Genomic DNA, 25,926 nt, shown 5'->3' on the forward strand with positions numbered 1-25,926 from the left:
GAAACGCGACCCCCAGGAGGCTGCAGCCTTCCGATTGAGAAACGATCCACGTGAGACTTCCAAAGCGCCTATCCATCTGGCGTGGCTGACTGCTGGCAATAGAGCCTCTTTAAAACAACTGCTGGCAGCGGTGGGATTCGAACCCACGCCCCCGGAGAGACTGGAGCCTAAATCCAGCGCCTTGGACCGCTCGGCCACGCTACCCTTTGGAGAAAGCTCTCTGGTGATTTTCGGGGAGGGTGCAGCTCCACGGACAGCCTCAGTTGATTTCGAGGACCTCGTTGGCGGGAGAGAATCGTCTTTAAGGTCCTGCTGTGCTGAGTCATACTCCTGGAGATCCCAAATCCTACAGAGTTCTATCGTTTAGAAATTACATCTGACACAACGAATGAAGCCATGGGGTTTGCTTGAAATCAAAAATTAGGTGAGATTCCCAAAGCTCCCACAGAAATCTAAAGGAAGCGCTTCTGACAAACCAATTAACACGTGGGATGTTCTTGCATGACAAAACCACTTTATTTTCCAGATTATCTTACAAAAATCTGATACAGTGCCCGACTGCTGGCAATTGAGCCTCTTTAAAATTGCTCCTGGCAGCGGTGGGATTCGAACCCTCGCCCCCGAAGAGACTGGAGCCTTAATCCAGCGCCTTAGACCGCTCGGCCACGCTACCACTTAAAGGGGTTGCTTTTGTTGCCCAGAGTTCGCATATGCAGGCTGCATCGAGCATCAAGCCAGCTTCATTCAAGTTAACTGAACATTACATTCACAAGTTACAGCACCTTAGACCAGGGGTTTTCAAACCTGTCCTGGAGGACCACTAGTACTGCACAATTTGCATGTCTCCCTCATTAGACACACCTGGTTTAAATCTTCAGCTCATTAGTAGAGACTGCAAGACCTGAACTGGGTGTCTATGGTAACTGAATGAGGTGTGTCACAAAAGGGAAACATGCAAAATGTGCAGTACTAGTGGTCCTCCAGGACAGGTTTGAAAACCCCTGCCTTAAACCGCAAGGCCACGCTACCACTTAAAGGGGTTGCTTTGGTTGTCCGGAGCTCACATATGCGGCTGCATCGAGCATCAAGGCAGCTTCATTCAAGTTAACTGAACATTACATTCGCAAGTCACAAGCATATTACAGCAGTTTACGATTAACTAAGAATAAGAGTCAACTTGATATTTGTTAGTATTCTGAAATAAAAAGAGTCTTTATAACGTACGCAGCCTAGAAACGCGACCCCCAGGAGGCTGCAGCCTTCCGATTGAGAAACGATCCACGTGAGACTTCCAAAGCGCCTATCCATCTGGCGTGGCTGACTGCTGGCAATAGAGCCTCTTTAAAACAACTGCTGGCAGCGGTGGGATTCGAACCCACGCCCCCGGAGAGACTGGAGCCTAAATCCAGCGCCTTGGACCGCTCGGCCACGCTACCCTTTGGAGAAAGCTCTCTGGTGAGTTTCGGGGAGGGTGCAGCTCCACGGACAGCCTCAGTTGATTTCGAGGACCTCGTTGGCGGGAGAGAATCGTCTTTAAGGTCCTGCTGTGCTGAGTCATACTCCTGGAGATCCCAAATCCTACAGAGTTCAATCGTTTAGAAATTACATCTGACACAACGAATGAAGCCATGGGGTTTGCTTGAAATCAAAAATTAGGTGAGATTCCCAAAGCTCCCACAGAAATCTAAAGGAAGCGCTTCTGACAAACCAATTAACACGTGGGATGTTCTTGCATGCCAAAACCACTTTATTTTCCAGATTATCTTACAGAAATCTGATACAGTGCCCGACTGCTGGCAATTGAGCCTCTTTAAAATTGCTCCTGGCAGCGGTGTGATTCGAACCCACGCCCCCGAAGAGACTGGAGCCTTAATCCAGCGCCTTAGACCGCTCGGCCACGCTACCACTTAAAGGGATTGCTTTTGTTGCGCAGAGCTCGCATATGCAGGCTGCATCGAGCATCAAGCCAGCTTCATTCAAGTTAACTGAACATTACATTCACAAGTCACAGCGCCTTAGACCAGGGGTTTTCAAACCTGTCCTGGAGGACCACTAGTACTGCACAATTTGCATGTCTCCCTCATTAGACACACCTGGTTTAAATCTTCAGCTCATTAGTAGAGACTGCAAGACCTGAACTGGGTGTCTAAGGTAACTGAATGAGGTGTGTCACAAAAGGGAAACATGCAAAATGTGCAGTACTAGTGGTCCTCCAGGACAGGTTTGAAAACCCCTGCCTTAAACCGCACGGCCACGCTACCACTTAAAGGGGTTGCTTTGGTTGTCCGGAGCTCACATATGCGGCTGCATCGAGCATCAAGGCAGCTTCATTCAAGTTAACTGAACATTACATTCGCAAGTCACAAGCATATTACAGCAGTTTACGATTAACTAAGAATAAGAGTCAACTTGATATTTGTTAGTATTCTGAAATAAAAAGAGTCTTTATAACGTACGCAGCCTAGAAACGCGACCCCCAGGAGGCTGCAGCCTTCCGATTGAGAAACGATCCACGTGAGACTTCCAAAGCGCCTATCCATCTGGCGTGGCTGACTGCTGGCAATAGAGCCTCTTTAAAACAACTGCTGGCAGCGGTGGGATTCGAACCAACGCCCCCGGAGAGACTGGAGCCTAAATCGAGCGCCTTGGACCGCTCGGCCACGCTACCCTTTGGAGAAAGCTCTCTGGTGAGTTTCGGGGAGGGTGCAGCTCCACGGACAGCCTCAGTTGATTTCGAGGACCTCGTTGGCGGGAGAGAATCGTCTTTAAGGTCCTGCTGTGCTGAGTCATACTCCTGGAGATCCCAAATCCTACAGAGTTCAATCGTTTAGAAATTACATCTGACACAACGAATGAAGCCATGGGGTTTGCTTGAAATCAAAAATTAGGTGAGATTCCCAAAGCTCCCACAGAAATGTAAAGGAAGTGCTTCTGACAAACCAATTAACTCGTGGGATCTTCTTGCATGCCAAAACCACTTTATTTTCCAGATTATCTTACAGAAATCTGATACAGTGCCCGACTGCTGGCAATTGAGCCTCTTTAAAATTGCTCCTGGCAGCGGTGGGATTCGAACCCACGCCCCCGAAGAGACTGGAGCCTTAATCCAGCGCCTTAGACCGCTCGGCCACGCTACCACTTAAAGGGATTGCTTTTGTTGCGCAGAGCTCGCATATGCAGGCTGCATCGAGCATCAAGCCAGCTTCATTCAAGTTAACTGAACATTACATTCACAAGTCACAGCGCCTTAGACCAGGGGTTTTCAAACCTGTCCTGGAGGACCACTAGTACTGCACAATTTGCATGTCTCCCTCATTAGACACACCTGGTTTAAATCTTCAGCTCATTAGTAGAGACTGCAAGACCTGAACTGGGTGTCTAAGGTAACTGAATGAGGTGTGTCACAAAAGGGAAACATGCAAAATGTGCAGTACTAGTGGTCCTCCAGGACAGGTTTGAAAACCCCTGCCTTAAACCGCACGGCCACGCTACCACTTAAAGGGGTTGCTTTGGTTGTCCGGAGCTCACATATGCGGCTGCATCGAGCATCAAGGCAGCTTCATTCAAGTTAACTGAACATTACATTCGCAAGTCACAAGCATATTACAGCAGTTTACGATTAACTAAGATCAAGAGTCAACTTGATATTTGTTAGTATTCTGAAATAAAAAGAGTCTTTATAACGTACGCAGCCTAGAAACGCGACCCCCAGGAGGCTGCAGCCTTCCGATTGAGAAACGATCCACGTGAGACTTCCAAAGCGCCTATCCATCTGGCGTGGCTGACTGCTGGCAATAGAGCCTCTTTAAAACAACTGCTGGCAGCGGTGGGATTCGAACCCACGCCCCCGGAGAGACTGGAGCCTAAATCCAGCGCCTTGGACCGCTCGGCCACGCTACCCTTTGGAGAAAGCTCTCTGGTGAGTTTCGGGGAGGGTGCAGCTCCACGGACAGCCTCAGTTGATTTCGAGGACCTCGTTGGCGGGAGAGAATCGTCTTTAAGGTCCTGCTGTGCTGAGTCATACTCCTGGAGATCCCAAATCCTACAGAGTTCAATCGTTTAGAAATTACATCTGACACAACGAATGAAGCCATGGGGTTTGCTTGAAATCAAAAATTAGGTGAGATTCCCAAAGCTCCCACAGAAATCTAAAGGAAGCGCTTCTGACAAACCAATTAACACGTGGGATGTTCTTGCATGCCAAAACCACTTTATTTTCCAGATTATCTTACAAAAATCTGATACAGTGCCCGACTGCTGGCAATTGAGCCTCTTTAAAATTGCTCCTGGCAGCGGTGGGATTCGAACCCACGCCCCCGAAGAGACTGGAGCCTTAATCCAGCGCCTTAGACCGCTCGGCCACGCTACCACTTAAAGGGGTTGCTTTTGTTGCCCAGAGTTCGCATATGCAGGCTGCATCGAGCATCAAGCCAGCTTCATTCAAGTTAACTGAACATTACATTCACAAGTTACAGCACCTTAGACCAGGGGTTTTCAAACCTGTCCTGGAGGACCACTAGTACTGCACAATTTGCATGTCTCCCTCATTAGACACACCTGGTTTAAATCTTCAGCTCATTAGTAGAGACTGCAAGACCTGAACTGGGTGTCTAAGGTAACTGAATGAGGTGTGTCACAAAAGGGAAACATGCAAAATGTGCAGTACTAGTGGTCCTCCAGGACAGGTTTGAAAACCCCTGCCTTAAAAAGCATGGCCACGCTACCACTTAAAGGGGTTGCTTTGGTTGTCCGGAGCTCACATATGCGGCTGCATCGAGCATCAAGGCAGCTTCATTCAAGTTAACTGAACATTACATTCGCAAGTCACAAGCATATTACAGCAGTTTACGATTAACTAAGAATAAGAGTCAACTTGATATTTGTTAGTATTCTGAAATAAAAAGAGTCTTTATAACGTACGCAGCCTAGAAACGCGACCCCCAGGAGGCTGCAGCCTTACGATTGAGAAACGATCCACGTGAGACTTCCAAAGCGCCTATCCATCTGGCGTGGCTGACTGCTGGCAATAGAGCCTCTTTAAAACAACTGCTGGCAGCGGTGGGATTCGAACCCACGCCCCCGGAGAGACTGGAGCCTAAATCGAGCGCCTTGGACCGCTCGGCCACGCTACCCTTTGGAGAAAGCTCTCTGGTGAGTTTCGGGGAGGGTGCAGCTCCACGGACAGCCTCAGTTGATTTCGAGGACCTCGTTGGCGGGAGAGAATCGTCTTTAAGGTCCTGCTGTGCTGAGTCATACTCCTGGAGATTCCAAATCCTACAGAGTTCAATCGTTTAGAAATTACATCTGACACAACGAATGAAGCCATGGGGTTTGCTTGAAATCAAAAATTAGGTGAGATTCCCAAAGCTCCCACAGAAATGTAAAGGAAGCGCTTCTGACAAACCAATTAACTTGTGGGATGTTCTTGCATGCCAAAACCACTTTATTTTCCAGATTATCTTACAGAAATCTGATACAGTGCCCGACTGCTGGCAATTGAGCCTCTTTAAAATTGCTCCTGGCAGCGGTGGGATTCGAACCCACGCCCCCGAAGAGACTGGAGCCTTAATCCAGCGCCTTAGACCGCTCGGCCACGCTACCACTTAAAGGGGTTGCTTTTGTTGCGCAGAGCTCGCATATGCAGGCTGCATCGATCATCAAGCCAGCTTCATTCAAGTTAACAGAACATTACATTCACAAGTCACAGCGCCTTAGACCAGGGGTTTTCAAACCTGTCCTGGAGGACCACTAGTACTGCACAATTTGCATGTCTCCCTCATTAGACACACCTGGTTTAAATCTTCAGCTCATTAGTAGAGACTGCAAGACCTGAACTGGGTGTCTAAGGTAACTGAATGAGGTGTGTCACAAAAGGGAAACATGCAAAATGTGCAGTACTAGTGGTCCTCCAGGACAGGTTTGAAAACCCCTGCCTTAAACCGCACGGCCACTCTACCACTTAAAGGGGTTGCTTTGGTTGTCCGGAGCTCACATATGCGGCTGCATCGAGCATCAAGGCAGCTTCATTCAAGTTAACTGAACATTACATTCGCAAGTCACAAGCATATTACAGCAGTTTACGATTAACTAAGAATAAGAGTCAACTTGATATTTGTTAGTATTCTGAAATAAGAGAGTCTTTATAACGTACGCAGCCTAGAAACGCGACCCCCAGGAGGCTGCAGCCTTCCGATTGAGAAATGATCCACGTGAGACTTCCAAAGCGCCTATCCATCTGGCGTGGCTGACTGCTGGCAATAGAGCCTCTTTAAAACAACTGCTGGCAGCGGTGGGATTCGAACCAACGCCCCCGGAGAGACTGGAGCCTAAATCGAGCGCCTTGGACCGCTCGGCCACGCTACCCTTTGGAGAAAGCTCTCTGGTGAGTTTCGGGGAGGGTGCAGCTCCACGGACAGCCTCAGTTGATTTCGAGGACCTCGTTGGCGGGAGAGAATCGTCTTTAAGGTCCTGCTGTGCTGAGTCATACTCCTGGAGATTCCAAATCCTACAGAGTTCAATCGTTTAGAAATTACATCTGACACAACGAATGAAGCCATGGGGTTTGCTTGAAATCAAAAATTAGGTGAGATTCCCAAAGCTCCCACAGAAATGTAAAGGAAGCGCTTCTGACAAACCAATTAACTCGTGGGATGTTCTTGCATGCCAAAACCACTTTATTTTCCAGATTATCTTACAGAAATCTGATACAGTGCCCGACTGCTGGCAATTGAGCCTCTTTAAAATTGCTCCTGGCAGCGGTGGGATTCGAACCCACGCCCCCGAAGAGACTGGAGCCTTAATCCAGCGCCTTAGACCGCTCGGCCACGCTACCACTTAAAGGGGTTGCTTTTGTTGCCCAGAGCTCGCATATGCAAGCTGCATCGAGCATCAAGCCAGCTTCATTCAAGTTAACTGAACATTACATTCACAAGTCACAGCGCCTTAGACCAGGGGTTTTCAAACCTGCCCTGGAGGACCACTAGTACTGCACAATTTGCATGTCTCCCTCATTAGACACACCTGGTTTAAATCTTCAGCTCATTAGTAGAGACTGCAAGACCTGAACTGGGTGTCTAAGGTAACTGAATGAGGTGTGTCACAAAAGGGAAACATGCAAAATGTGCAGTACTAGTGGTCCTCCAGGACAGGTTTGAAAACCCCTGCCTTAAACCGCACGGCCACGCTACCACTTAAAGGGGTTGCTTTGGTTGTCCGGAGCTCACATATGCGGCTGCATCGAGCATCAAGGCAGCTTCATTCAAGTTAACTGAACATTACATTCGCAAGTCACAAGCATATTACAGCAGTTTACGATTAACTAAGAATAAGAGTCAACTTGATATTTGTTAGTATTCTGAAATAAGAGAGTCTTTATAACGTACGCAGCCTAGAAACGCGACCCCCAGGAGGCTGCAGCCTTCCGATTGAGAAACGATCCACGTGAGACTTCCAAAGCGCCTATCCATCTGGCGTGGCTGACTGCTGGCAATAGAGCCTCTTTAAAACAACTGCAGGCAGCGGTGGGATTCGAACCCACGCCCCCGGAGAGACTGGAGCCTAAATCCAGCGCCTTGGACCGCTCGGCCACGCTACCCTTTGGAGAAAGCTCTCTGGTGAGTTTCGGGGAGGGTGCAGCTCCACGGACAGCCTCAGTTGATTTCGAGGACCTCGTTGGCGGGAGAGAATCGTCTTTAAGGTCCTGCTGTGCTGAGTCATACTCCTGGAGATTCCAAATCCTACAGAGTTCAATCGTTTAGAAATTACATCTGACACAACGAATGAAGCCATGGGGTTTGCTTGAAATCAAAAATTAGGTGAGATTCCCAAAGCTCCCACAGAAATGTAAAGGAAGCGCTTCTGACAAACCAATTAACTCGTGGGATGTTCTTGCATGCCAAAACCACTTTATTTTCCAGATTATCTTACAGAAATCTGATACAGTGCCCGACTGCTGGCAATTGAGCCTCTTTAAAATTGCTCCTGGCAGCGGTGGGATTCGAACCCACGCCCCCGAAGAGACTGGAGCCTTAATCCAGCGCCTTAGACCGCTCGGCCACGCTACCACTTAAAGGGGTTGCTTCTGTTGCCCAGAGCTCGCATATGCAGGCTGCATCGAGCATCAAGCCAGCTTCATTCAAGTTAACTGAACATTACATTCACAAGTCACAGCGCCTTAGACCAGGGGTTTTCAAACCTGTCCTGGAGGACCACTAGTACTGCACAATTTGCATGTCTCCCTCATTAGACACACCTGGTTTAAATCTTCAGCTCATTAGTAGAGACTGCAAGACCTGAACTGGGTGTCTAAGGTAACTGAATGAGGTGTGTCACAAAAGGGAAACATGCTAAATGTGCAGTACTAGTGGTCCTCCAGGACAGGTTTGAAAACCCCTGCCTTAAACCGCACGGCCACGCTACCACTTAAAGGGGTTGCTTTGGTTGTCCGGAGCTCACATATGCGGCTGCATCGAGCATCAAGGCAGCTTCATTCAAGTTAACTGAACATTACATTCGCAAGTCACAAGCATATTGCAGCAGTTTACGATTAACTAAGAATAAGAGTCAACTTGATATTTGTTAGTATTCTGAAATAAGAGAGTCTTTATAACGTACGCAGCCTAGAAACGCGACCCCCAGGAGGCTGCAGCCTTCCGATTGAGAAACGATCCACGTGAGACTTCCAAAGCGCCTATCCATCTGGCATGGCTGACTGCTGGCAATAGAGCCTCTTTAAAACAACTGCTGGCAGCGGTGGGATTCGAACCCACGCCCCCGGAGAGACTGGAGCATAAATCCAGCGGCTTGGACCGCTCGGCCACGCTACCCTTTGGAGAAAGCTCTCTGGTGAGTTTCGGGGAGGGTGCAGCTCCACGGACAGCCTCAGTTGATTTCGAGGACCTCGTTGGCGGGAGAGAATCGTCTTTAAGGTCCTGCTGTGCTGAGTCATACTCCTGGAGATCCCAAATCCTACAGAGTTCTATCGTTTAGAAATTACATCTGACACAACGAATGAAGCCATGGGGTTTGCTTGAAATCAAAAATTAGGTGAGATTCCCAAAGCTCCCACAGAAATCTAAAGGAAGCGCTTCTGACAAACCAATTAACACGTGGGATGTTCTTGCATGCCAAAACCACTTTATTTTCCAGATTATCTTACAAAAATCTGATACAGTGCCCGACTGCTGGCAATTGAGCCTCTTTAAAATTGCTCCTGGCAGCGGTGAGATTCGAACCCACGCCCCCGAAGAGACTGGAGCCTTAATCCAGCGCCTTAGACCGCTCGGCCACGCTACCACTTAAAGGGGTTGCTTTTGTTGCCCAGAGTTCGCATATGCAGGCTGCATCGAGCATCAAGCCAGCTTCATTCAAGTTAACTGAACATTACATTCACAAGTTACAGCACCTTAGACCAGGGGTTTTCAAACCTGTCCTGGAGGACCACTAGTACTGCACAATTTGCATGTCTCCCTCATTAGACACACCTGGTTTAAATCTTCAGCTCATTAGTAGAGACTGCAAGACCTGAACTGGGTGTCTAAGGTAACTGAATGAGGTGTGTCACAAAAGGGAAACATGCAAAATGTGCAGTACTAGTGGTCCTCCAGGACAGGTTTGAAAACCCCTGCCTTAAAAAGCACGGCCACGCTACCACTTAAAGGGGTTGCGGGGTTGCTTTGGTTGTCCGGAGCTCACATATGCGGCTGCATCGAGCATCAAGGCAGCTTCATTCAAGTTAACTGAACATTACATTCGCAAGTCACAAGCATATTGCAGCAGTTTACGATTAACTAAGAATAAGAGTCAACTTGATATTTGTTAGTATTCTGAAATAAGAGAGTCTTTATAACGTACGCAGCCTAGAAACGCGACCCCCAGGAGGCTGCAGCCTTCCGATTGAGAAACGATCCACGTGAGACTTCCAAAGCGCCTATCCATCTGGCATGGCTGACTGCTGGCAATAGAGCCTCTTTAAAACAACTGCTGGCAGCGGTGGGATTCGAACCCACGCCCCCGGAGAGACTGGAGCCTAAATCCAGCGCCTTGGACCGCTCGGCCACGCTACCCTTTGGAGAAAGCGCTCTGGTGAGTTTCGGGGAGGGTGCAGCTCCACGGACAGCCTCAGTTGATTTCGAGGACCTCGTTGGCGGGAGAGAATCGTCTTTAAGGTCCTGCTGTGCTGAGTCATACTCCTGGAGATTCCAAATCCTACAGAGTTCAATCGTTTAGAAATTACATCTGACACAACGAATGAAGCCATGGGGTTTGCTTGAAATCAAAAATTAGGTGAGATTCCCAAAGCTCCCACAGAAATGTAAAGGAAGCGCTTCTGACAAACCAATTAACTCGTGGGATGTTCTTGCATGCCAAAACCACTTTATTTTCCAGATTATCTTACAGAAATCTGATACAGTGCCCGACTGCTGGCAATTGAGCCTCTTTAAAATTGCTCCTGGCAGCGGTGGGATTCGAACCCACGCCCCAGAAGAGACTGGAGCATTAATCCAGCGCCTTAGACCGCTCGCCCACGCTACCACTTAAAGGGGTTGCTTTTGTTGCCCAGAGCTCGCATATGCAGGCTGCATCGAGCATCAAGCCAGCTTCATTCAAGTTAACTGAACATTACATTCACAAGTCACAGCGCCTTAGACCAGGGGTTTTCAAACCTGTCCTGGAGGACCACTAGTACTGCACAATTTGCATGTCTCCCTCATTAGACACACCTGGTTTAAATCTTCAGCTCATTAGTAGAGACTGCAAGACCTGAACTGGGTGTCTAAGGTAAATGAATGAGGTGTGTCACAAAAGGGAAACATGCAAAATGTGCAGTACTAGTGGTCCTCCAGGACAGGTTTGAAAACCCCTGCCTTAAACCGCACGGCCACGCTACCACTTAAAGGGGTTGCTTTGGTTGTCCGGAGCTCACATATGCGGCTGCATCGAGCATCAAGGCAGCTTCATTCAAGTTAACTGAACATTACATTCGCAAGTCACAAGCATATTGCAGCAGTTTACGATTAACTAAGAATAAGAGTCAACTTGATATTTGTTAGTATTCTGAAATAAGAGAGTCTTTATAACGTACGCAGCCTAGAAACGCGACCCCCAGGAGGCTGCAGCCTTCCGATTGAGAAACGATCCACGTGAGACTTCCAAAGCGCCTATCCATCTGGCATGGCTGACTGCTGGCAATAGAGCCTCTTTAAAACAACTGCTGGCAGCGGTGGGATTCGAACCCACGCCCCCGGAGAGACTGGAGCCTAAATCCAGCGCCTCGGACCGCTCGGCCACGCTACCCTTTGGAGAAAGCTCTCTGGTGAGTTTCGGGGAGGGTGCAGCTCCACGGACAGCCTCAGTTGATTTCGAGGACCTCGTTGGCGGGAGAGAATCGTCTTTAAGGTCCTGCTGTGCTGAGTCATACTCCTGGAGATTCCAAATCCTACAGAGTTCAATCGTTTAGAAATTACATCTGACACAACGAATGAAGCCATGGGGTTTGCTTGAAATCAAAAATTAGGTGAGATTCCCAAAGCTCCCACAGAAATGTAAAGGAAGCGCTTCTGACAAACCAATTATCTCGTGGGATGTTCTTGCATGCCAAAACCACTTTATTTTCCAGATTATCTTACAGAAATCTGATACAGTGCCCGACTGCTGGCAATTGAGCCTCTTTAAAATTGCTCCTGGCAGCGGTGGGATTCGAACCCACGCCCCCGAAGAGACTGGAGCCTTAATCCAGCGCCTTAGACCGCTCGGCCACGCTACCACTTAAAGGGGTTGCTTTTGTTGCCCAGAGCTCGCATATGCAGGCTGCATCGAGCATCAAGCCAGCTTCATTCAAGTTAACTGAACATTACATTCACAAGTCACAGCGCCTTAGACCAGGGGTTTTCAAACCTGTCCTGGAGGACCACTAGTACTGCACAATTTGCATGTCTCCCTCATTAGACACACCTGGTTTAAATCTTCAGCTCATTAGTAGAGACTGCAAGACCTGAACTGGGTGTCTAAGGTAACTGAATGAGGTGTGTCACAAAAGGGAAACATGCAAAATGTGCAGTACTAGTGGTCCTCCAGGACAGGTTTGAAAACCCCTGCCTTAAACCGCACGGCCACGCTACCACTTAAAGGGGTTGCTTTGGTTGTCCGGAGCTCACATATGCGGCTGCATCGAGCATCAAGGCAGCTTCATTCAAGTTAACTGAACATTACATTCGCAAGTCACAAGCATATTACAGCAGTTTACGATTAACTAAGAATAAGAGTCAACTTGATATTTGTTAGTATTCTGAAATAAAAAGAGTCTTTATAACGTACGCAGCCTAGAAACGCGACCCCCAGGAGGCTGCAGCCTTCCGATTGAGAAACGATCCACGTGAGACTTCCAAAGCGCCTATCCATCTGGCGTGGCTGACTGCTGGCAATAGAGCCTCTTTAAAACAACTGTTGGCAGCGGTGGGATTTCGAACCAACGCCCCCGGAGAGACTGGAGCCTAAATCGAGCGCCTTGGACCGCTCGGCCACGCTACCCTTTGGAGAAAGCTCTCTGGTGAGTTTCGGGGAGGGTGCAGCTCCATGGACAGCCTCAGTTGATTTCGAGGACCTCGTTGGCGGGAGAGAATCGTCTTTAAGGTCCTGCTGTGCTGAGTCATACTCCTGGAGATTCCAAATCCTACAGAGTTCAATCGTTTAGAAATTACATCTGACACAACGAATGAAGCCATGGGGTTTCCTTGAAATCAAAAATTAGGTGAGATTCCCAAAGCTCCCACAGAAATGTAAAGGAAGCGCTTCTGACAAACCAATTAACTCGTGGGATGTTCTTGCATGCCAAAACCACTTTATTTTCCAGATTATCTTACAGAAATCTGATACAGTGCCCGACTGCTGGCAATTGAGCCTCTTTAAAATTGCTCCTGGCAGCGGTGGGATTCGAACCCACGCCCCCGAAGAGACTGGAGCCTTAATCCAGCGCCTTAGACCGCTCGGCCACGCTACCACTTAAAGGGGTTGCTTTTGTTGCCCAGAGTTCGCATATGCAGGCTGCATCGAGCATCAAGCCAGCTTCATTCAAGTTAACTGAACATTACATTCACAAGTCACAGCGCCTTAGACCAGGGGTTTTCAAACCTGTCTTGGAGGACCACTAGTACTGCACAATTTGCATGTCTCCCTCATTAGACACACCTGGTTTAAATCTTCAGCTCATTAGTAGAGACTGCAAGACCTGAACTGGGTGTCTAAGGTAACTGAATGAGGTGTGTCACAAAAGGGAAACATGCAAAATGTGCAGTACTAGTGGTCCTCCAGGACAGGTTTGAAAACCCCTGCCTTAAACCGCACGGCCACGCTACCACTTAAAGGGGTTGCTTTGGTTGTCCGGAGCTCACATATGCGGCTGCATCGAGCATCAAGGCAGCTTCATTCAAGTTAACTGAACATTAAATTCGCAAGTCACAAGCATATTACAGCAGTTTACGATTAACTAAGAATAAGAGTCAACTTGATATTTGTTAGTATTCTGAAATAAAAAGAGTCTTTATAACGTACGCAGCCTAGAAACGCGACCCCCAGGAGGCTGCAGCCTTCCGATTGAGAAACGATCCACGTGAGACTTCCAAAGCGCCTATCCATCTGGCGTGGCTGACTGCTGGCAATAGAGCCTCTTTAAAACAACTGCTGGCAGCGGTGGGATTCGAACCCACGCCCCCGGAGAGACTGGAGCCTAAATCGAGCGCCTTGGACCGCTCGGCCACGCTACCCTTTGGAGAAAGCTCTCTGGTGAGTTTCGGGGAGGGTGCAGCTCCACGGACAGCCTCAGTTGATTTCGAGGACCTCGTTGGCGGGAGAGAATCGTCTTTAAGGTCCTGCTGTGCTGAGTCATACTCCTGGAGATCCCAAATCCTACAGAGTTCAATCGTTTAGAAATTACATCTGACACAACGAATGAAGCCATGGGGTTTGCTTGAAATCAAAAATTAGGTGAGATTCCCAAAGCTCCCACAGAAATGTAAAGGAAGCGCTTCTGACAAACCAATTAACTCGTGGGATCTTCTTGCATGCCAAAACCACTTTATTTTCCAGATTATCTTACAGAAATCTGATACAGTGCCCGACTGCTGGCAATTGAGCCTCTTTAAAATTGCTCCTGGCAGCGGTGGGATTCGAACCCACGCCCCCGAAGAGACTGGAGCCTTAATCCAGCGCCTTAGACCGCTCGGCCACGCTACCACTTAAAGGGATTGCTTTTGTTGCGCAGAGCTCGCATATGCAGGCTGCATCGAGCATCAAGCCAGCTTCATTCAAGTTAACTGAACATTACATTCACAAGTCACAGCGCCTTAGACCAGGGGTTTTCAAACCTGTCCTGGAGGACCACTAGTACTGCACAATTTGCATGTCTCCCTCATTAGACACACCTGGTTTAAATCTTCAGCTCATTAGTAGAGACTGCAAGACCTGAACTGGGTGTCTAAGGTAACTGAATGAGGTGTGTCACAAAAGGGAAACATGCAAAATGTGCAGTACTAGTGGTCCTCCAGGACAGGTTTGAAAACCCCTGCCTTAAACCGCACGGCCACGCTACCACTTAAAGGGGTTGCTTTGGTTGTCCGGAGCTCACATATGCGGCTGCATCGAGCATCAAGGCAGCTTCATTCAAGTTAACTGAACATTACATTCGCAAGTCACAAGCATATTACAGCAGTTTACGATTAACTAAGAATAAGAGTCAACTTGATATTTGTTAGTATTCTGAAATAAAAAGAGTCTTTATAACGTACGCAGCCTAGAAACGCGACCCCCAGGAGGCTGCAGCCTTCCGATTGAGAAACGATCCACGTGAGACTTCCAAAGCGCCTATCCATCTGGCGTGGCTGACTGCTGGCAATAGAGCCTCTTTAAAACAACTGCTGGCAGCGGTGGGATTCGAACCCACGCCCCCGGAGAGACTGGAGCCTAAATCCAGCGCCTTGGACCGCTCGGCCACGCTACCCTTTGGAGAAAGCTCTCTGGTGAGTTACGGGGAGGGTGCAGCTCCACGGACAGCCTCAGTTGATTTCGAGGACCTCGTTGGCGGGAGAGAATCATCTTTAAGGTCCTGCTGTGCTGAGTCATACTCCTGGAGATCCCAAATCCTACAGAGTTCAATCGTTTAGAAATTACATCTGACACAACGAATGAAGCCATGGGGTTTGCTTGAAATCAAAAATTAGGTGAGATTCCCAAAGCTCCCACAGAAATGTAAAGATGCGCTTCTGACAAACCAATTAACTTGTGGGATCTTCTTGCATGCCAAAACCACTTTATTTTCCAGATTATCTTACAGAAATCTGATACAGTGCCCGACTGCTGGCAATTGAGCCTCTTTAAAATTGCTCCTGGCAGCGGTGGGATTCGAACCCACGCCCCGAAGAGACTGGAGCCTAAATCCAGCGCCTTAGACGGCTCGGCCACGCTACCACTTAAAGGGATTGCTTTTGTTGCGCAGAGCTCGCATATGCAGGCTGCATCGAGCATCAAGCCAGCTTCATTCAAGTTAACAGAACATTACATTCACAAGTCACAGCGCCTTAGACCAGGGGTTTTCAAACCTGTCCTGGAGGACCACTAGTACTGCACAATTTGCATGTCTCCCTCATTAGACACACCTGGTTTAAATCTTCAGCTCATTAGTAGAGACTGCAAGACCTGAACTGGGTGTCTAAGGTAACTGAATGAGGTGTGTCACAAAAGGGAAACATGCAAAATGTGCAGTACTAGTGGTCCTCCAGGACAGGTTTGAAAACCCCTGCCTTAAACCGCACGGCCACGCTACCACTTAAAGGGGTTGCTTTGGTTGTCCGGAGCTCACATATGCGGCTGCATCGAGCATCAAGGCAGCTTCATTCAAGTTAACTGAACATTACATTTGCAAGTCACAAGCATATTACAGCAGTTTACGATTAACTAAGAATAAGAGTCAACTTGATATTTGTTAGTATTCTGAAATAAGAGAGTCTTTATAACGTACGCAGCCTAGAAACGCGACCCCCAGGAGGCTGCAGCCTTCCGATTGAGAAACGATCCACGTGAGACTTCCAAAGCGCCTATCCATCTGCCGTGGCTGACTGCTGGCAATAGAGCCTCTTTAAAACAACTGCTGGCAGCGGTGGGATTCGAACCCACACCCCCGGAGAGACTGGAGCCTAAATCCAGCGCCTTGGACCGCTCGGCCACGCTACCCTTTGGAGAAAGCTCTCTGGTGAGTTTCGGGGAGGTTGCAGCTCCACGGACAGCCTCAGTTGATTTCGAGGACCTCGTTGGCGGGAGAGAATCGTCTTTAAGGTCCTGCTGTGCTGAGTCATACTCCTGGAGATCCCAAATCCTACAGAGTTCTATCGTTTAGAAATTACATCTGAAACAACGAATGAAGCCATGGGGTTTGCTTGAAATCAAAAATTAGGTGAGATTCCCAAAGCTCCCACAGAAATCTAAAGGAAGCGCTTCTGACAAACCAATTAACACGTGGGATGTTCTTGCATGCCAAAACCACTTTATTTTCCAGATTATCTTACAAAAATCTGATACAGTGCCCGACTGCTGGCAATTGAGCCTCTTTAAAATTGCTCCTGGCAGCGGTGGGATTCGAACCCACGCCCCCGAAGAGACTGGAGCCTTAATCCAGCGCCTTAGACCGCTCGGCCACGCTACCACTTAAAGGGATTGCTTTTGTTGCCCAGAGTTCGCATATGCAGGCTGCATCGAGCATCAAGCCAGCTTCATTCAAGTTAACTGAACATTACATTCAGAAGTTACAGCACCTTAGACCAGGGGTTTTCAAACCTGTCCTGGAGGACCACTAGTACTGCACAATTTGCATGTCTCCCTCATTAGACACACCTGGTTTAAATCTTCAGCTCATTAGTAGAGACTGCAAGACCTGAACTGGGTGTCTAAGGTAACTGAATGAGGTGTGTCACAAAAGGGAAACATGCAAAATTTGCAGTACTAGTGGTCCTCCAGGACAGGTTTGAAAACCCCTGCCTTAAACCGCACGGCCACGCTACCACTTAAAGGGGTTGCTTTGGTTGTCCGGAGCTCACATATGCGGCTGCATCGAGCATCAAGGCAGCTTCATTCAAGTTAACTGAACATTACATTCGCAAGTCACAAGCATATTACAGCAGTTTACGATTAACTAAGAATAAGAGTCAACTTGATGTTTGTTAGTATTCTGAAATAAAAAGAGTCTTTATAACGTACGCAGCCTAGAAACGCGACCCCCAGGAGGCTGCAGCCTTCCGATTGAGAAACGATCCACGTGAGACTTCCAAAGCGCCTATCCATCTGGCGTGGCTGACTGCTGGCAATAGAGCCTCTTTAAAACAACTGCTGGCAGCGGTGGGATTCGAACCCACGCCCCAGGAGAGACTGGAGCCTAAATCCAGCGCCTTGGACCGCTCGGCCACGCTACCCTTTGGAGAAAGCTCTCTGGTGAGTTTCGGGGAGGGTGCAGCTCCACGGACAGCCTCAGTTGATTTCGAGGACCTCGTTGGCGGGAGAGAATCGTCTTTAAGGTCCTGCTGTGCTGAGTCATACTCCTGGAGATCCCAAATCCTACAGAGTTCAATCGTTTAGAAATTACATCTGACACAACGAATGAAGCCATGGGGTTTGCTTGAAATCAAAAATTAGGTGAGATTCCCAAAGCTCCCACAGAAATGTAAAGGAAGCGCTTCTGACAAACCAATTAACTCGTGGGATGTTCTTGCATGCCAAAACCACTTTATTTTCCAGATTATCTTACAGAAATCTGATACAGTGCCCGACTGCTGGCAATTGAGCCTCTTTAAAATTGCTCCTGGCAGCGGTGGGATTCGAACCCACGCCCCCGAAGAGACTGGAGCCTTAATCCAGCGCCTTAGACCGCTCGGCCACGCTACCACTTAAAGGGATTGCTTTTGTTGCGCAGAGCTCGCATATGCAGGCTGCATCGAGCATCAAGCCAGCTTCATTCAAGTTAACAGAACATTACATTCACAAGTCACAGCGCCTTAGACCAGGGGTTTTCAAATCTGTCCTGGAGGACCACTAGTACTGCACAATTTGCATGTCTCCCTCATTAGACACACCTGGTTTAAATCTTCAGCTCATTAGTAGAGACTGCAAGACCTGAACTGGGTGTCTAAGGTAACTGAATGAGGTGTGTCACAAAAGGGAAACATGCAAAATTTGCAGTACTAGTGGTCCTCCAGGACAGGTTTGAAAACCCCTGCCTTAAACCGCACGGCCACGCTACCACTTAAAGGGGTTGCTTTGGTTGTCCGGAGCTCACATATGCGGCTGCATCGAGCATCAAGGCAGCTTCATTCAAGTTAACTGAACATTACATTCGCAAGTCACAAGCATATTACAGCAGTTTAAGATTAACTAAGAATAAGAGTCAACTTGATATTTGTTAGTATTCTGAAATAAAAAGAGTCTTTATAACGTACGCAGCCTAGAAACGCGACCCCCAGGAGGCTGCAGCCTTCCGATTGAGAAACGATCCACGTGAGACTTCCAAAGCGCCTATCCATCTGGCGTGGCTGACTGCTGGCAATAGAGCCTCTTTAAAACAACTGCTGGCAGCGGTGGGATTCGAACCCACGCCCCCAGAGAGACTGGAGCCTAAATCCAGCGCCTTGGACCGCTCGGCCACGCTACCCTTTGGAGAAAGCTCTCTGGTGAGTTTCGGGGAGGGTGCAGCTCCACGGACAGCCTCAGTTGATTTCGAGGACCTCGTTGGCGGGAGAGAATCGTCTTTAAGGTCCTGCTGTGCTGAGTCATACTCCTGGAGATCCCAAATCCTACAGAGTTCAATCGTTTAGAAATTACATCTGACACAACGAATGAAGCCATGGGGTTTGCTTGAAATCAAAAATTAGGTGAGATTCCCAAAGCTCCCACAGAAATGTAAAGGAAGCGCTTCTGACAAACCAATTAACTCGTGGGATGTTCTTGCATGCCAAAACCACTTTATTTTCCAGATTATCTTACAGAAATCTGATACAGTGCCCGACTGCTGGCAATTGAGCCTCTTTAAAATTGCTCCTGGCAGCGGTGGGATTCGAACCCACGCCCCCGAAGAGACTGGAGCCTTAATCCAGCGCCTTAGACCGCTCGGCCACGCTACCACTTAAAGGGATTGCTTTTGTTGCGCAGAGCTCGCATATGCAGGCTGCATCGAGCATCAAGCCAGCTTCATTCAAGTTAACAGAACATTACATTCACAAGTCACAGCGCCTTAGACCAGGGGTTTTCAAACCTGTCCTGGAGGACCACTAGTACTGCACAATTTGCATGTCTCCCTCATTAGACACACCTGGTTTAAATCTTCAGCTCATTAGTAGAGACTGCAAGACCTGAACTGGGTGTCTAAGGTAACTGAATGAGGTGTGTCACAAAAGGGAAACATGCAAAATGTGCAGTACTAGTGGTCCTCCAGGACAGGTTTGAAAACCCCTGCCTTAAACCGCACGGCCACGCTACCACTTAAAGGGGTTGCTTTGGTTGTCCGGAGCTCACATATGCGGCTGCATCGAGCATCAAGGCAGCTTCATTCAAGTTAACTGAACATTACATTCGCAACTCACAAGCATATTACAGCAGTTTACGATTAACTAAGAATAAGAGTCAACTTGATATTTGTTAGTATTCTGAAATAAGAGAGTCTTTATAACGTACGCAGCCTAGAAACGCGACCCCCAGGAGGCTGCAGCCTTCCGATTGAGAAACGATCCACGTGAGACTTCCAAAGCGCCTATCCATCTGGCGTGGCTGACTGCTGGCAATAGAGCCTCTTTAAAAGAACTGCTGGCAGCGGTGGGATTCGAACCCACGCCCCCGGAGAGACTGGAGCCTAAATCCAGCGCCTTGGAACGCTCTGCCACGCTACCCTTTGGAGAAAGCTCTCTGGTGAGTTTTGGGGAGGGTGCAGCTCCACGGACAGCCTCAGTTGATTTCGAGGACCTCGTTGGCGGGAGAGAATCGTCTTTAAGGTCCTGCTGTGCTGAGTCATACTCCTGGAGATTCCAAATCCTACAGAGTTCAATCGTTTAGAAATTACATCTGACACAACGAATGAAGCCATGGGGTTTGCTTGAAATAAAAAATTAGGTGAGATTCCCAAAGCTCCCACAGAAATGTAAAGGAAGCGCTTCTGACAAACCAATTAACTCGTGGGATGTTCTTGCATGCCAAAACCACTTTATTTTCCAGATTATCTTACAGAAATCTGATACAGTGCCCGACTGCTGGCAATTGAGCCTCTTTAAAATTGCTCCTGGCAGCGGTGGGATTCGAACCCACGCCCCCGAAGAGACTGGAGCCTTAATCCAGCGCCTTAGACCGCTCGGCCACGCTACCACTTAAAGGGATTGCTTTTGTTGCCCAGAGCTCGCATATGCAGGCTGCATCGAGCATCAAGCCAGCTTCATTCAAGTTAACTGAACATTACATTCACAAGTCACAGCGCCTTAGACCAGGGGTTTTCAAACCTGTCCTGGAGGACCACTAGTACTGCACAATTTGCATGTCTCCCTCATTAGACACACCTGGTTTAAATCTTCAGCTCATTAGTAGAGACTGCAAGACCTGAACTGGGTGTCTAAGGTAACTGAATGAGGTGTGTCACAAAAGGGAAACATGCAAAATGTGCAGTACTAGTGGTCCTCCAGGACAGGTTTGAAAACCCCTGCCTTAAACCGCACGGCCACGCTACCACTTAAAGGGGTTGCTTTGGTTGTCCGGAGCTCACATATGCGGCTGCATCGAGCATCAAGGCAGCTTCATTCAAGGTAACTGAACATTACATTCGCAAGTCACAAGCATATTACAGCAGTTTACGATTAACTAAGAATAAGAGTCAACTTGATATTTGTTAGTATTCTGAAATAAAAAGAGTCTTTATAACGTACGCAGCCTAGAAACGCGACCCCCAGGAGGCTGCAGCCTTCCGATTGAGAAACGATCCACGTGAGACTTCCAAAGCGCCTATCCATCTGGCGTGGCTGACTGCTGGCAAAAGAGCCTCTTTAAAACAACTGCTGGCAGCGGTGGGATTCGAACCCACGCCCCCGGAGAGACTGGAGCCTAAATACAGCGCCTTGGACCGCTCGGCCACGCTACCCTTTGGAGAAAGCTCTCTGGTGAGTTTCGGGGAGGTTGCAGCTCCACGGACAGCCTCAGTTGATTTCAAGGACCTCGTTGGCGGGAGAGAATCATCTTTAAGGTCCTGCTGTGCTGAGTCATACTCCTGGAGATCCCAAATCCTACAGAGTTCAATCGTTTAGAAATTACATCTGACACAACGAATGAAGCCATGGGGTTTGCTTGAAATCAAAAATTAGGTGAGATTCCCAAAGCTCCCACAGAAATGTAAAGGAAGCGCTTCTGACAAACCAATTAACTCGTGGGATCTTCTTGCATGCCAAAACCACTTTATTTTCCAGATTATCTTACAGAAATCTGATACAGTGCCCGACTGCTGGCAATTGAGCCTCTTTAAAATTGCTCCTGGCAGCGGTGGGATTCGAACCCACGCCCCCGAAGAGACTGGAGCCTAAATCCAGCGCCTTAGACGGCTCGGCCACGCTACCACTTAAAGGGATTGCTTTTGTTGCGCAGAGCTCGCATATGCAGGCTGCATCGAGCATCAAGCCAGCTTCATTCAAGTTAACAGAACATTACATTCACAAGTCACAGCGCCTTAGACCAGGGGTTTTCAAACCTGTCCTGGAGGACCACTAGTACTGCACAATTTGCATGTCTCCCTCATTAGACACACCTGGTTTAAATCTTCCACTAATTAGTAGAGACTGCAAGACCTGAACTGGGTGTCTAAGGTAACTGAATGAGGTGTGTCACAAAAGGAAAACATGCAAAATGTGCAGTACTAGTGGTCCTCCAGGACAGGTTTGAAAACCCCTGCCTTAAACCGCACGGCCACGCTACCACTTAAAGGGGTTGCTTTGGTTGTCCGGAGCTCACATATGCGGCTGCATCGAGCATCAAGGCAGCTTCATTCAAGTTAACTGAACATTACATTCGCAAGTCACAAGCATATTACAGCAGTTTACGATTAACTAAGAATAAGAGTCAACTTGATATTTGTTAGTATTCTGAAATAAGAGAGTCTTTATAACGTACGCAGCCTAGAAACGCGACCCCCAGGAGGCTGCAGCCTTCCGATTGAGAAACGATCCACGTGAGACTTCCAAAGCGCCTATCCATCTGGCGTGGCTGACTGCTGGCAATAGAGCCTCTTTAAAACAACTGCTGGCAGCGATGGGATTCGAACCCACGCCCCCGGAGAGACTGGAGCCTAAATCCAGCGCCTTGGACCGCTCGGCCACGCTACCCTTTGGAGAAAGCTCTCTGGTGAGTTTCGGGGAGGGTGCAGCTCCACGGACAGCCTCAGTTGATTTCGAGGACCTCGTTGGCGGGAGAGAATCGTCTTTAAGGTCCTGCTGTGCTGAGTCATACTCCTGGAGATCCCAAATCCTACAGAGTTCTATCATTTAGAAATTACATCTGACACAACGAATGAAGCCATGGGGTTTGCTTGAAATAAAAAATTAGGTGAGATTCCCAAAGCTCCCACAGAAATCTAAAGGAAGCGCTTCTGACAAACCAATTAACACGTGGGATGTTCTTGCATGCCAAAACCACTTTATTTTCCAGATTATCTTACAAAAATCTGATACAGTGCCCGACTGCTGGCAATTGAGCCTCTTTAAAATTGCTCCTGGCAGCGGTGGGATTCGAACCCACGCCCCCGGAGAGACTGGAGCCTAAATCCAGCGCCTTGGACCGCTCGGCCACGCTACCCTTTGGAGAAAGCTCTCTGGTGAGTTTCGGGGAGGGTGCAGCTCCACGGACAGCCTCAGTTGATTTCGAGGACCTCGTTGGCGGGAGAGAATCGTCTTTAAGGTCCTGCTGTGCTGAGTCATACTCCTGGAGATCCCAAATCCTACAGAGTTCTATCATTTAGAAATTACATCTGACACAACGAATGAAGCCATGGGGTTTGCTTGAAATAAAAAATTAGGTGAGATTCCCAAAGCTCCCACAGAAATCTAAAGGAAGCGCTTCTGACAAACCAATTAACACGTGGGATGTTCTTGCATGCCAAAACCACTTTATTTTCCAGATTATCTTACAAAAATCTGATACAGTGCCCGACTGCTGGCAATTGAGCCTCTTTAAAATTGCTCCTGGCAGCGGTGGGATTCGAACCCACGCCCCCGGAGAGACTGGAGCCTAAATCCAGCGCCTTGGACCGCTCGGCCACGCTACCCTTTGGAGAAAGCTCTCTGGTGAGTTTCGGGGAGGGTGCAGCTCCACGGACAGCCTCAGTTGATTTCGAGGACCTCGTTGGCGGGAGAGAATCGTCTTTAAGGTCCTGCTGTGCTGAGTCATACTCCTGGAGATCCCAAATCCTACAGAGTTCTATCGTTTAGAAATTACATCTGACACAACGAATGAAGCCATGGGGTTTGCTTGAAATCAAAAATTAGGTGAGATTCCCAAAGCTCCCACAGAAATCTAAAGGAAGCGCTTCTGACAAACCAATTAACACGTGGGATGTTCTTGCATGCCAAAACCACTTTATTTTCCAGATTATCTTACAAAAATCTGATACAGTGCCCGACTGCTGGCAATTGAGCCTCTTTAAAATTGCTCCTGGCAGCGGTGGGATTCGAACCCACGCCTCCAAAGAGACTGGAGCCTTAATCCAGCGCCTTAGACCGCTCGGCCACGCTACCACTTAAAGGGGTTGCTTTTGTTGCCCAGAGTTCGCATATGCAGGCTGCATCGAGCATCAAGCCAGCTTCATTCAAGTTAACTGAACATTACATTCAGAAGTTACAGCACCTTAGACCAGGGGTTTTCAAACCTGTCCTGGAGGACCACTAGTACTGCACAATTTGCATGTCTCCCTCATTAGACACACCTGGTTTAAATCTTCAGCTCATTAGTAGAGACTGCAAGACCTGAACTGGGTGTCTAAGGTAACTAAATGAGGTGTGTCACAAAGGGGAGGCATGCAGGGTGTGCAGTGCTGGTGGTCCTCCAGGACAGGTTTGAAAACCCCTGCCTTAAACCGCACGGCCACGCTACCACTTAAAGGGGTTGCTTTGGTTGTCCGGAGCTCACATATGCAGCTGCATCGAGCATCAAGGCAGCTTCATTCAAGTTAACTGAACATTACATTCGCAAGTCACAAGCATATTACAGCAGTTTACGATTAACTAAGAATAAGAGTCAACTTGATATTTGTTAGTATTCTGAAATAAAAAGAGTCTTTATAACGTACGCAGCCTAGAAACGCGACCCCCAGGAGGCTGCAGCCTTCCGATTGAGAAACGATCCACGTGAGACTTCCAAAGCGCCTATCCATCTGGCGTGGCTGACTGCTGGCAATAGAGCCTCTTTAAAACAACTGCTGGCAGCAGTGGGATTCGAACCCACGCCCCCGGAGAGACTGGAGCCTAAATCGAGCGCCTTGGACCGCTCGGCCACGCTACCCTTTGGAGAAAGCTCTCTGGTGAGTTTCGGGGAGGGTGCAGCTCCACGGACAGCCTCAGTTGATTTCGAGGACCTCGTTGGCGGGAGAGAATCGTCTTTAAGGTCCTGCTGTGCTGAGTCATACTCCTGGAGATTCCAAATCTTACAGAGTTCAATCGTTTAGAAATTACATCTGACACAACGAATGAAGCCATGGGGTTTGCTTGAAATCAAAAATTAGGTGAGATTCCCAAAGCTCCCACAGAAATATAAAGGAAGCGCTTCTGACAAACCAATTAACTCGTGGGATCTTCTTGCATGCCAAAACCACTTTATTTTCCAGATTATCTTACAGAAATCTGATACAGTGCCCGACTGCTGGCAATTGAGCCTCTTTAAAATTGCTCCTGGCAGCGGTGGGATTCGAACCCACGCCCCCGAAGAGACTGGAGCCTTAATCCAGCGCCTTAGACCGCTCGGCCACGCTACCACTTAAAGGGATTGCTTTTGTTGCGCAGAGCTCGCATATGCAGGCTGCATCGAGCATCAAGCCAGCTTCATTCAAGTTAACAGAACATTACATTCACAAGTCACAGCGCCTTAGACCAGGGGTTTTCAAACCTGTCCTGGAGGACCACTAGTACTGCACAATTTGCATGTCTCCCTCATTAGACACACCTGGTTTAAATCTTCAGCTCATTAGTAGAGACTGCAAGACCTGAACTGGGTGTCTAAGGTAACTGAATGAGGTGTGTCACAAAAGGGAAACATGCAAAATGTGCAGTACTAGTGGTCCTCCAGGACAGGTTTGAAAACCCCTGCCTTAAACCGCACGGCCACGCTACCACTTAAAGGGGTTGCTTTGGTTGTCCGGAGCTCACATATGCGGCTGCATCGAGCATCAAGGCAGCTTCATTCAAGTTAACTGAACATTACATTCGCAAGTCACAAGCATATTACAGCAGTTTACGATTAACTAAGAATAAGAGTCAACTTGATATTTGTTAGTATTCTGAAATAAAAAGAGTCTTTATAACGTACGCAGCCTAGAAACGCGACCCCCAGGAGGCTGCAGCCTTCCGATTGAGAAACGATCCACGTGAGACTTCCAAAGCGCCTATCCATCTGGCGTGGCTGACTGCTGGCAATAGAGCCTCTTTAAAACAACTGCTGGCAGCGGTGGGATTCGAACCCACGCCCCCGGAGAGACTGGAGCCTAAATCCAGTGCCTTGGACCGCTCGGCCACGCTACCCTTTGGAGAAAGCTCTCTTGTGAGTTTCGGGGAGGGTGCAGCTCCACGGACAGCCTCAGTTGATTTCGAGGACCTCGTTGGCGGGAGAGAATCGTCTTTAAGGTCCTGCTGTGCTGAGTCATACTCCTGGAGATCCCAAATCCTA

General features: G+C 48.4%; 39 non-coding genes across 39 annotated transcripts; all 39 read right to left on the minus strand.

The window, feature by feature from the left end:
- Positions 1-122: 122 nt before the first annotated feature.
- On the minus strand, positions 123-204 carry trnal-uag (transfer RNA leucine (anticodon UAG)). Its single transcript has one exon. It is a non-coding gene; the product is annotated as a tRNA-Leu (tRNA).
- Positions 205-591: 387 nt separating this feature from the next.
- trnal-aag (transfer RNA leucine (anticodon AAG)) lies at positions 592-673 on the minus strand. The gene has a single exon. It is a non-coding gene; the product is annotated as a tRNA-Leu (tRNA).
- A 681-nt stretch (positions 674-1,354) lies between these two features.
- Positions 1,355-1,436, minus strand: trnal-uag (transfer RNA leucine (anticodon UAG)). The gene has a single exon. It is a non-coding gene; the product is annotated as a tRNA-Leu (tRNA).
- A 387-nt stretch (positions 1,437-1,823) lies between these two features.
- On the minus strand, positions 1,824-1,905 carry trnal-aag (transfer RNA leucine (anticodon AAG)). Its single transcript has one exon. It is a non-coding gene; the product is annotated as a tRNA-Leu (tRNA).
- A 1,150-nt stretch (positions 1,906-3,055) lies between these two features.
- Positions 3,056-3,137, minus strand: trnal-aag (transfer RNA leucine (anticodon AAG)). The gene has a single exon. It is a non-coding gene; the product is annotated as a tRNA-Leu (tRNA).
- A 681-nt stretch (positions 3,138-3,818) lies between these two features.
- On the minus strand, positions 3,819-3,900 carry trnal-uag (transfer RNA leucine (anticodon UAG)). The gene has a single exon. It is a non-coding gene; the product is annotated as a tRNA-Leu (tRNA).
- A 387-nt stretch (positions 3,901-4,287) lies between these two features.
- On the minus strand, positions 4,288-4,369 carry trnal-aag (transfer RNA leucine (anticodon AAG)). Its single transcript has one exon. It is a non-coding gene; the product is annotated as a tRNA-Leu (tRNA).
- A 681-nt stretch (positions 4,370-5,050) lies between these two features.
- trnal-uag (transfer RNA leucine (anticodon UAG)) lies at positions 5,051-5,132 on the minus strand. Its single transcript has one exon. It is a non-coding gene; the product is annotated as a tRNA-Leu (tRNA).
- A 387-nt stretch (positions 5,133-5,519) lies between these two features.
- trnal-aag (transfer RNA leucine (anticodon AAG)) lies at positions 5,520-5,601 on the minus strand. The gene has a single exon. It is a non-coding gene; the product is annotated as a tRNA-Leu (tRNA).
- A 1,149-nt stretch (positions 5,602-6,750) lies between these two features.
- On the minus strand, positions 6,751-6,832 carry trnal-aag (transfer RNA leucine (anticodon AAG)). The gene has a single exon. It is a non-coding gene; the product is annotated as a tRNA-Leu (tRNA).
- A 680-nt stretch (positions 6,833-7,512) lies between these two features.
- On the minus strand, positions 7,513-7,594 carry trnal-uag (transfer RNA leucine (anticodon UAG)). The gene has a single exon. It is a non-coding gene; the product is annotated as a tRNA-Leu (tRNA).
- Positions 7,595-7,981: 387 nt separating this feature from the next.
- trnal-aag (transfer RNA leucine (anticodon AAG)) lies at positions 7,982-8,063 on the minus strand. Its single transcript has one exon. It is a non-coding gene; the product is annotated as a tRNA-Leu (tRNA).
- A 680-nt stretch (positions 8,064-8,743) lies between these two features.
- Positions 8,744-8,825, minus strand: trnal-uag (transfer RNA leucine (anticodon UAG)). The gene has a single exon. It is a non-coding gene; the product is annotated as a tRNA-Ile (tRNA).
- A 387-nt stretch (positions 8,826-9,212) lies between these two features.
- trnal-aag (transfer RNA leucine (anticodon AAG)) lies at positions 9,213-9,294 on the minus strand. Its single transcript has one exon. It is a non-coding gene; the product is annotated as a tRNA-Leu (tRNA).
- Positions 9,295-9,982: 688 nt separating this feature from the next.
- trnal-uag (transfer RNA leucine (anticodon UAG)) lies at positions 9,983-10,064 on the minus strand. The gene has a single exon. It is a non-coding gene; the product is annotated as a tRNA-Leu (tRNA).
- A 1,149-nt stretch (positions 10,065-11,213) lies between these two features.
- Positions 11,214-11,295, minus strand: trnal-uag (transfer RNA leucine (anticodon UAG)). Its single transcript has one exon. It is a non-coding gene; the product is annotated as a tRNA-Leu (tRNA).
- Positions 11,296-11,682: 387 nt separating this feature from the next.
- trnal-aag (transfer RNA leucine (anticodon AAG)) lies at positions 11,683-11,764 on the minus strand. The gene has a single exon. It is a non-coding gene; the product is annotated as a tRNA-Leu (tRNA).
- A 1,151-nt stretch (positions 11,765-12,915) lies between these two features.
- Positions 12,916-12,997, minus strand: trnal-aag (transfer RNA leucine (anticodon AAG)). Its single transcript has one exon. It is a non-coding gene; the product is annotated as a tRNA-Leu (tRNA).
- Positions 12,998-13,678: 681 nt separating this feature from the next.
- trnal-uag (transfer RNA leucine (anticodon UAG)) lies at positions 13,679-13,760 on the minus strand. The gene has a single exon. It is a non-coding gene; the product is annotated as a tRNA-Leu (tRNA).
- Positions 13,761-14,147: 387 nt separating this feature from the next.
- Positions 14,148-14,229, minus strand: trnal-aag (transfer RNA leucine (anticodon AAG)). The gene has a single exon. It is a non-coding gene; the product is annotated as a tRNA-Leu (tRNA).
- Positions 14,230-14,910: 681 nt separating this feature from the next.
- trnal-uag (transfer RNA leucine (anticodon UAG)) lies at positions 14,911-14,992 on the minus strand. The gene has a single exon. It is a non-coding gene; the product is annotated as a tRNA-Leu (tRNA).
- A 386-nt stretch (positions 14,993-15,378) lies between these two features.
- trnal-uag (transfer RNA leucine (anticodon UAG)) lies at positions 15,379-15,459 on the minus strand. Its single transcript has one exon. It is a non-coding gene; the product is annotated as a tRNA-Leu (tRNA).
- A 680-nt stretch (positions 15,460-16,139) lies between these two features.
- Positions 16,140-16,221, minus strand: trnal-uag (transfer RNA leucine (anticodon UAG)). Its single transcript has one exon. It is a non-coding gene; the product is annotated as a tRNA-Leu (tRNA).
- Positions 16,222-16,608: 387 nt separating this feature from the next.
- Positions 16,609-16,690, minus strand: trnal-aag (transfer RNA leucine (anticodon AAG)). The gene has a single exon. It is a non-coding gene; the product is annotated as a tRNA-Leu (tRNA).
- Positions 16,691-17,371: 681 nt separating this feature from the next.
- On the minus strand, positions 17,372-17,453 carry trnal-uag (transfer RNA leucine (anticodon UAG)). The gene has a single exon. It is a non-coding gene; the product is annotated as a tRNA-Leu (tRNA).
- Positions 17,454-17,840: 387 nt separating this feature from the next.
- trnal-aag (transfer RNA leucine (anticodon AAG)) lies at positions 17,841-17,922 on the minus strand. Its single transcript has one exon. It is a non-coding gene; the product is annotated as a tRNA-Leu (tRNA).
- Positions 17,923-18,603: 681 nt separating this feature from the next.
- Positions 18,604-18,685, minus strand: trnal-uag (transfer RNA leucine (anticodon UAG)). Its single transcript has one exon. It is a non-coding gene; the product is annotated as a tRNA-Leu (tRNA).
- A 387-nt stretch (positions 18,686-19,072) lies between these two features.
- Positions 19,073-19,154, minus strand: trnal-aag (transfer RNA leucine (anticodon AAG)). The gene has a single exon. It is a non-coding gene; the product is annotated as a tRNA-Leu (tRNA).
- A 680-nt stretch (positions 19,155-19,834) lies between these two features.
- trnal-uag (transfer RNA leucine (anticodon UAG)) lies at positions 19,835-19,916 on the minus strand. The gene has a single exon. It is a non-coding gene; the product is annotated as a tRNA-Leu (tRNA).
- A 387-nt stretch (positions 19,917-20,303) lies between these two features.
- On the minus strand, positions 20,304-20,385 carry trnal-aag (transfer RNA leucine (anticodon AAG)). The gene has a single exon. It is a non-coding gene; the product is annotated as a tRNA-Leu (tRNA).
- A 681-nt stretch (positions 20,386-21,066) lies between these two features.
- Positions 21,067-21,148, minus strand: trnal-uag (transfer RNA leucine (anticodon UAG)). The gene has a single exon. It is a non-coding gene; the product is annotated as a tRNA-Leu (tRNA).
- A 387-nt stretch (positions 21,149-21,535) lies between these two features.
- Positions 21,536-21,617, minus strand: trnal-uag (transfer RNA leucine (anticodon UAG)). The gene has a single exon. It is a non-coding gene; the product is annotated as a tRNA-Leu (tRNA).
- Positions 21,618-22,297: 680 nt separating this feature from the next.
- On the minus strand, positions 22,298-22,379 carry trnal-uag (transfer RNA leucine (anticodon UAG)). The gene has a single exon. It is a non-coding gene; the product is annotated as a tRNA-Leu (tRNA).
- Positions 22,380-22,766: 387 nt separating this feature from the next.
- trnal-uag (transfer RNA leucine (anticodon UAG)) lies at positions 22,767-22,848 on the minus strand. Its single transcript has one exon. It is a non-coding gene; the product is annotated as a tRNA-Leu (tRNA).
- A 387-nt stretch (positions 22,849-23,235) lies between these two features.
- Positions 23,236-23,317, minus strand: trnal-uag (transfer RNA leucine (anticodon UAG)). The gene has a single exon. It is a non-coding gene; the product is annotated as a tRNA-Leu (tRNA).
- Positions 23,318-23,704: 387 nt separating this feature from the next.
- Positions 23,705-23,786, minus strand: trnal-aag (transfer RNA leucine (anticodon AAG)). Its single transcript has one exon. It is a non-coding gene; the product is annotated as a tRNA-Leu (tRNA).
- A 681-nt stretch (positions 23,787-24,467) lies between these two features.
- trnal-uag (transfer RNA leucine (anticodon UAG)) lies at positions 24,468-24,549 on the minus strand. Its single transcript has one exon. It is a non-coding gene; the product is annotated as a tRNA-Leu (tRNA).
- A 387-nt stretch (positions 24,550-24,936) lies between these two features.
- On the minus strand, positions 24,937-25,018 carry trnal-aag (transfer RNA leucine (anticodon AAG)). The gene has a single exon. It is a non-coding gene; the product is annotated as a tRNA-Leu (tRNA).
- Positions 25,019-25,699: 681 nt separating this feature from the next.
- trnal-uag (transfer RNA leucine (anticodon UAG)) lies at positions 25,700-25,781 on the minus strand. Its single transcript has one exon. It is a non-coding gene; the product is annotated as a tRNA-Leu (tRNA).
- Between the last annotated feature and the right edge of the window lie 145 nt (positions 25,782-25,926).

This window comes from Misgurnus anguillicaudatus, chromosome 25, assembly GCF_027580225.2.
Source record: "Misgurnus anguillicaudatus chromosome 25, ASM2758022v2, whole genome shotgun sequence".
Lineage (NCBI taxonomy): Eukaryota > Metazoa > Chordata > Actinopteri > Cypriniformes > Cobitidae > Misgurnus > Misgurnus anguillicaudatus.